This window comes from Psammomys obesus, unplaced genomic scaffold (assembly GCF_907164565.1).
Source record: "Psammomys obesus unplaced genomic scaffold, mPsaObe1.curated_primary_1811, whole genome shotgun sequence".
NCBI lineage: Eukaryota > Metazoa > Chordata > Mammalia > Rodentia > Muridae > Psammomys > Psammomys obesus.
In genome coordinates, this window is record NW_026596057.1 from 19,939,256 (window position 1) to 19,947,666 (window position 8,411).

An 8,411-nucleotide genomic window follows, 5' to 3' on the forward strand; every position below is an offset into this window, starting at 1 on the left:
TAATGTCTACTCACAGAAACACTTTCACATTCTTCTATTCTTTAGTGAAGTGTCAATTAACAGAAAATGTAAATAGTGTTCATTCACTTAACAATTTTTATTAAACATTTTCTTTTTATGAGGTAGTATTCAGAGGGCAGAAGCGAATATAACAGAGAAATATCCTTAGGACTTTGAAGCTCAGCTTCTCAACGGAGAGCAGAGAAAACAATAAATGATGTAGACGACTGTGCATATTGTGATATTTAAAAGTTTGATAATAGTGAGAAAGATAATATAAACAAAGATATGAGAAAATTGTATTAGTAGAGCAGTACATTAGTTTTAAAATTAACAAGGAAACTTTGATTGAGAAGATATAATTTGGTCAGAGAGTTCAAAATGAGGAGGTTCACTTTGGCTGCCTGGGATGGACACTCAATTTGCAGACAGAAAGTGGCACAAAGGTGGTGCAATAGGGCAAGCTTGACATTTGTGAAAGAACAAGAGGATGGGGCGGCTATAGCGGAGTGGGGAAGGAAAGGGTGATATTCCAGAGAAATGGGAGGTGAGCAAACAGAGCCAGTGTGTTTTGATTACAAAACCTTTGGCTTTTATTCAGAGGGAAATGAACAGGCTTAGTGGGATGCTGGGTAGAGGAACAACATGTTCTGACTTTCATTTTATGAAGCGTCACTTCAGCCACTGTGTGGAGAATAGTCTGGGGTATTGAGCAGGAACGACATAATCAAATTGTCATGCCATTTAATAAGGGTGACCTTTAAAGAAGATTTCTCCTTTGAGTCCAATTCAGAGTTCTTTCTCCCTTCCAGTAAAATTGTATTTAATTGTCAAAAATGAAGCATGACTTTATTCTACAATTAATGGAACTTAAAATGCTGAACTGCAAAGCATCATAGCTCAAACTATTCAACAAGAAAATAGAGAGAATATGCATTTCATGTAATCAACATTTCCTTATATCTGTCTTTGTCATTAATCACATAAATTTAGAATATCGTGAAAGTAACAGATATTCAATTTGTATTGTTTTCATTGCCTTTAATTTCTTATATTTTTTCCTCACTCAAGTAGACAGTGAAATAGATACGCCATAGTTGAGAAAAAATAAAGCGCAAAAGACTTGACTTTTTCAGCTGTGTATTCACTGCCCATTTTTTCTGCCCCAGGTCACAACATAAAAACTTTGCATATACAGTTTATCATCACTTCAGCTTTTCATGAGGTGTGTTCCGTGTTGTTGAAATGCTGACAAAATCAGCAGAGAACACTGCTGGCTATCAGAATAGGCTAACTAGGAAAGCCACTGAATACCCGGGAGCATATTAATAAACTGTATGCTCATGTTTCCCTTGGTGTATTTTTAACTATTCAATTTTTTTTAATTTCATCTTATGTATATATTTATTTATTATTGTTTATCCACTTTGTACCACTGCTGCAGCCCCATTGCTCATCTCTCCCCAGTCCCACTCACCCTCTTTCTTCCCCTCCACCATGACCTTTCCTTAGTCCTCTGATAGGGGAGGACCTTCTTCTTTTCTACCTGACCCTAGCTTATCAGGTCTCATCAGAACTGGCTGCATCATCTTCCTCTGTGGCCTGGTAAGGCTGCTTCCCCCTCAGGGGGAGGTGATCAAAGAGCCAGCCACTGAGTTCATGTCTGAGACAGCTCCTGTACCCCTTAGTAGGGAGCCCACTTGGAAACTGAGTAGTCAATGAATTTCATTCACACAAAGGAATACTACTCAGCAATTAAAAACAAGGAAGTCATGGAATTTGCAGCAGAATGGTGGGAACTAGAAAAGATCATCCTGAGTAAGCAATCCTAAGTAACCCAGAAGCAGAGAGACACATGATATATACTTACTTATAAGTTGATATTAGCCATATTAAATATGATAAACAAACTAAAATTTATAGCCATAAAGAAGCTAAACAACAAGGAGGACCCTAGGGAAGACACTTAATCCTCATTCAGAAGGGCAAACAGGATAGACATCGGAAGTAGGAGAAAACAAGAAACAAGTCAGGAGCCTTCTACCTCTGAAAGACTGTACCCACCAGTGTATCGAAGGAGATACTGAGACACATAGCCAAATATTGGGCAGAATGCAGGCAACCTTATGGAAGAAGAAGAAGGAGATAGAAAGATCTGGAGGGGACAGGAACTCAACAAGGAGAACAACAGAGCCAAAATGCCTGCAGACACCGATACTCCAACTAAGGACCATGCATGAAAAGAAACTATTCAATTATTTTTAAAATTATTTTAATAACCAGTCAATATTTTCTGTTCAATATTGAAAATTAATTTCAGGCTGAAGGCATATGAATATACTTTTATTTCAGCTTGCCTACCACTTCCATTAAAAATCCAAAGTTTGGTTACATTGGTTTCTTATTTATTCTGACACATACACCAAAATAACAAAATAGTGCCTGGAATACCAGGCTTTTGGTGTTGTTATTGTTGGGTAACTGAATTGTTATAACAGACTTGAAACATTTTGCTTGTTTACAATATACACAACTTACTGCTCTCTATTTACATAGGTAATATATAAAGACATCAGATGCAATAGGTCTACAGTGGAATGGCCTCCAATTTAGCCTCTCTTTTTTTAATGTAGTATTTTATTGATTAGTTGGGAAGTTCATACAAGGAACCCCAATCATACCCTCGTCCATTTCTCCAAGGTCCACCATCCTACTCTTGCGCCAAAGAAAGAAAAAAGAAAAGACAAACACACCAAGTCTAGTTTGTGTTGCTCCTACGTATACATACATATGCAGTGGAGCATGGTTTTATTGTAGCCGTTCTCTGTTTGGCTTGTTTGAAAAGAAGCAGGCTTGCCTCTTACTCTGTTTACAAACTTCAGTAGGCATTTGAAACATCTTCTCCAGTCTTTATGTGGCTGTCTCTTTTTTTTCCATAGTCTGAGAGAGCATTCAAATCCGAATTATCTTCTCATAGTCTCATTTAAATGGTCCCGGCAGTAAGCTGTTGCTATTGGATAATTACAGAATCACACAGCATGGCCCATAAAGACCTACATCATGGAGCCTTGCATCCCATTGTAGATCATGGCCTGGTTCTATTTTTACCCAGCGTGTTTTTTTAAATTCAAATTTACTTTATTTTAATTTATTCACTTCACATCTGATCATAGACCCCTCTCTTGCCTCATCCCAGTCCCACCTTCCCTCTTCTCCTCCTTCCTAATCTTCTGAAAGGGGGAGCTCTCCTCCCCTACCAACTGACCTCAGTTCATCAAGTCTCATCAGGACTGGCTGCATCTTCTTCCTCTGTGGCCTGGCAAACCCCTACCACCACCACCACCACCACCACCACCACAACCACCACACATACACACACACATACCATGGGGGAAGTGATCAAAGAGCAGGCAACAGAGTCCATGTCAGAGACAGCCCATGCTCGCCTTAAGGGGAGCCCCATGGAGACTGAGTAGCCAATCAGCTACATCTGAGCAGGGGTCCTAGGTTCTTTCCATGAATGGTCCTTGGTTGGCCCATCAGTCTCTGCAGGCCCCCTTGCCCTCAGATTTCTTGGTTCTATTGGTCTTCTTGTTGAGTTCCTGTCCCCTCTGGATCCTTCTGTCACCCACCCTTGCTCCCACCCCCTCCACACACAAATACACACTCTTCTGTAAAACTCCCTGCACTGTGCTCAAATTTTGGCTGTGACTCTCAGCAACTGCTTCAATCCCTGCTTGGTGAAGTCTTTCAGAGGACATGGTAGGCTCTCTGTTCCCTCTCTTCAACTGCTTCTGTTGTCTATTCTATTTGCCCTTCTGAATGAGAATGAAACATCTTCCCTAGTGTGTTCCTTGTTACTTAGCTTCTTTAGGTCTGTGGATTGTGGTATGATTATCCTGTATCATGTGGCTAATGTCCACTTATAAATGAGTATATACCATGCTTATCTTTCTGGATCTGGGTTACCTCACTCAGGATGATCTTTTCCAGATCCATCCATTTGCCGGCCAGTTTCATGATGTCCTTGTTTTTAGCTACTTTATTCGTAATAGCCAGAAACTGGAAATAACCCAGATGTCCCTCAACTAAAGAATCAATAAAGGAGCTGTGGTACATCTAGACAATGGAATACTATCTATCCAGTGTTTTGTTTGTTTGTGTTTTTAATGCTCACTTCCAGAGTGAGTCAGCACTGATTGTATGAAGATATTTCACCATGTTACAGTTTTAGCACTATTCTCAACACAGCCTGTTCTATCCATGATTTAATACTATCTCCTCATAAGTGTTTGGCATTCAGCACACAAGCAATAAATATTTGTTAAATGAATTAATTGATGAATTTCAAACAATGTTTGAAATTAAATTACATTTTACCAAATAAACTATATAATATGAACCCAATTAATTGCATAATGATCATTTCAAAATAACTTTAATTCTCCCTTTCTGATCATAAATTTTCCTAATAAATTTTAATTATATTTGTGTAGATATTGTTTTATTATTTTAGAGAAACACCTAACTAGAATTAGTATTATAATAAATCCATTAACATCCTTTCAAAAAGAAATTTCAGGGAGCTATAATAATAGCTTAGTGGTTTAGAGCATTGATTGCTCTTGTAGGGGACCTAATTTCAGTTCCTTGTACTTAAATGGCAGCTTACAACTGTCTGTAACTCCAGTTCCAAACAATCTAACACATTTTCTGGCCTCCATGAACAATCAGATATATGTGGTGCACAAATATACATACATGCAGTCAAAACACTCCCACACTCATGCACACACACAAATACATATTAAATCTTATCTTAAAAGAGATGTTTGACTTTTTGTTGATTGTTAGTTGAGGGTAATTTTTTTTAAGGAAAACCAAAAATAATAAAACAGATGCCTAGAAAACACATAATTTATAACTAGAAACTATTACTTGATATATGATTAACTATGAAGACTGTCCTTTTTCTTTTCTTTAAGATTTTGATATTTCAAATTATTTAAGTGTCATCTCATCAATAAAGTATCTTAATATCAATGTTAGATATTTGAGATTTTTCTCAATTCAGTTTTTGGGAAACTATCAGTTTTGGACAGTTTACATTAATTTGAGAAGAGAGAACTTCAATGAAGAAAGTGCTATCATAAGATTGGGCAGTTGGAAAGCCGGCATTTTTTAATATTAGTAATTGATGGGAGAGGGCCCAGCCCATTGTGGATGGTGCCAATTGTGGGCTGGTAGTTCTGGGTCCTATAAGTTAGCAGGCTAAGCAACCCATGGGGAGCAAGAGAGTAAGCAGCGCCCCTCCATTGCTTCCACATATTTTCCTGTCTCCAGGTTCCTACCTTTTTAGAATTCTTGCCCTTCCTTCATTTTTTGATGGACGATGGTGTGATAGAGTAAGCCAAATAAAACCTTTTCTCCCAACCTTTTTGGTCATAATGTTTGATCACTGCAATAGTAACCCTGATTAGGACACTAATTCATGTTCTACAATTTCAACACATATCTTCAAGTTTTGTTGTGAAATTACATGTTCAGCAGCAGGAGAAGCTGAGCACACAAAACACTACAGAAAGCAAAGGGAAATTAGCATACGTCAAGTAATTTAAAACAACAGTTTAATATCTGTACACTATACTTACCACTATATTTAAATATGTGTGCATTAAATGAACTTACAAATTCAAAAAGTAAACTTGAGATATTATCTTTTTGTTAAGATGCCAGGGGTTGTTTGTAACAGAACAGTCACTTATATTCTAATAGCATTAATATATGCCAAGTATTGCTCCTTTATCTGACACTGTTCATCACATTGCAATTCATCATCAAGGAAGAAAACAACTATTCTTTTTAGATATAGACCAATAACTCTCAGAAAAATTAAATCATCTTCCACAAGCATTTCATTCGTTGGTGCTAATGGATAACAGCCAGATCATATTATCTGATTGTTTTGACACTCTCCGTGTTATATATGGAAATTTCTTTATGCATTGGAAATCTGATTTTTATCTCAAATTCATTTGCAGCATCGTGAGAAGTAGCAAAAGGTCATTTACAAATCATAATACGGGCTTCAGCTAAAGCTGGAAAAATGTTAAAAGGAATGTTAAAAAGGCAATTCTGAGTAGATGGGTCAGCATAAATAACATAGAAGAGCTCTCATCCTTTTAGAATATATAATAGCATTTTAGCCTCTGCCTCTTTAGTACTATGCTCTGTAACCTCATGGTGAACAGATTTTCTAGGTTAATTTGGAATTCAATCCTGTGGTCATCATAATACACAAACAGAAAAATGGTGTTCTGAACTGAGCATTTTCTTTCTCCCTGCCACATGAGGAACCCCAAACTCCCAGGTTGATAGCATTGTGAAGTAGGACCTTTGTTTGTTGATTAGGTGACAAAGGCAGAACCTTCCTCAATGAGGCTGATATTCCATTAAAATGAGCCCAAGGGAGCTTGTCTCTCCATCTCTCCTGTGGCTACATAAAGAAAAGCACCACAGCACCGCGAGTGGACACTTTCGGTTGAGTTGTCTGTATCCAAGTGTCTTCTTTTTTACTGTGACAAAACAGTGTGAGCAAGAGTAACTTGGGGACAGAAGGGTTTATTTGGCTCATGGCTCACAGTCCTGGGAAGCCAGGGCAGGAATTCCAGACAGGAACTGAAGGAACTGAAGCAGAGACTGGAAGAACAGTGCTCCCTGGCTTGCTCTCTGTGTCTTGCTCAGCTTCCTTTCTTATGAAACCCAGGACCCCCTGCCCAGGGAGTAGCATCACCCACAGTGGGCTGGGCTGGGAAAACCTGATAGAGACAGTTCCACGATTGTGCTTCCCTCCTGTCAGGCGAGGCTAGTGTGTGTCAAGTTGCTAAAAATCTAACCCGCACAGTCGACCCCATGTCAACCTGATATAAAAATGTAACACAATTAAACAATAACTTTCTCTTTCCTATTTATCACCAAGTTCTCTTGTTAATATTACAAAATAAATCAGAGTATAAATTCATAAGTCCTTTTTTTTTTCTTTTAGGGTTTAGAAAGTATTTTTACTTTATCAGAATTTAATGTGTGTGTGTGTGTGTGTGTGTGTGTGTGTGTGTGTGTGGTGTAAATATCAAAGTCATGTGTTACAAATTTTGTCATTTTTTTTCAGACACTTTGAATGTTTAAAATCTCTTCACAAGACCCTGTCTTGTAACTCTGCGTTTCTGTAAAATCCCAAGTGAACCATACACTTATTCCAAAAGGGTTAAAATCATATCAAAGCAAGACCAAAACTCAACACTGTCTACTCATTGTCTAATGTCTGAAACTCACTATCCATCTGGTTCCAAAAGTCTTGGGGAGCCCCATGTTTCTGGGTCTGCCACTTGTAGACTCAGGTCATCTTTACTCCACACCTGCTAGTTAGTGTCCTTGTCCATCACCTCACAGTCCTGATGTCTCTAACGGGCGAGGGTCTACACTGCAAAGGAGACTGTACCTTCCCCAATTGTCTCTTGCCTCTTTGCAGGAACCCTGACACATGCTGATGAATATCAGCTTTTCTTCATGACCCCTAAATTCTGCTCCCTTTATGCTGACAAATCCGGCATTATGGCGGGGGGGGGGGGCTTTTATACTTTCCCAAGTTTGGCTGTCAGCTTGAGAGGCAGACTTCTCCATGCTAGGCTACTGCTTCTGTGTGTTGATCTCGGAGAAACACTTCCCCAAAGATTTCACCTCGGTGATCATGGCCTTTTAATCATAACTAATTCCTCAGCCCTAGCTAGCCAGTTCAATTATCCCAGGAAGGCACGGGTTTCACGTCTATGGATTCTTAATCCAAATATCATACCAACGGCACTGAGTTTTGCTTCTCACGGCCCCTGCAGGCGTCACAGGTCTTCTGCTGGGTCACATGCGCATCAGTGGGGGCAGAGAGGAGAAAGGCCGTGCCAGTGTTCTGACCTCTGAACAACTGAATGTTAGTAGTCCAACAGTTCCTGGGGAAAAAATGAACCTGAGATGACCATCAGTCTGGTAAGAGCGGAACTGGAAAGGGAGCTAGCCAGAGACAACCATCAGTCCAGCTCTGCAAAGACCCAGATGGGCTCCCAGGCCTGGGAGTGAGCTGGAGACTAGAAAAACCTGCCTGGGACCTTGGGCCTGGGCAGCAGTGACCATGAGACAGATGACCGCATGTGACCACTAGGGCAGACCCAAGCAAGGAGCATGCTCAAAATGACTACCTGAGAAGTGTTACCGCTCTTGGACAGGGAGCTAGCTTGAAATGACCACCATCCTGGCACCAGGTTGGTCTGAGGGGTGGGAACCAGGCCTGAGAAGACCCCTACCCAGTGCCATAATACCCAAAATGGGTATAGCACTCCAGATACCACTCCTGAGATGACCCT

At 39.7% G+C, this 8,411-nt stretch overlaps 1 pseudogene; it reads left to right on the top strand.

Moving 5' to 3' along the window:
* The first annotated feature begins 7,876 nt into the window (after nt 1-7,876).
* Nucleotides 7,877-7,998, top strand: LOC129689530 (small nucleolar RNA SNORA17; annotated as a pseudogene).
* The last annotated feature ends 413 nt before the right edge of the window (nt 7,999-8,411 follow it).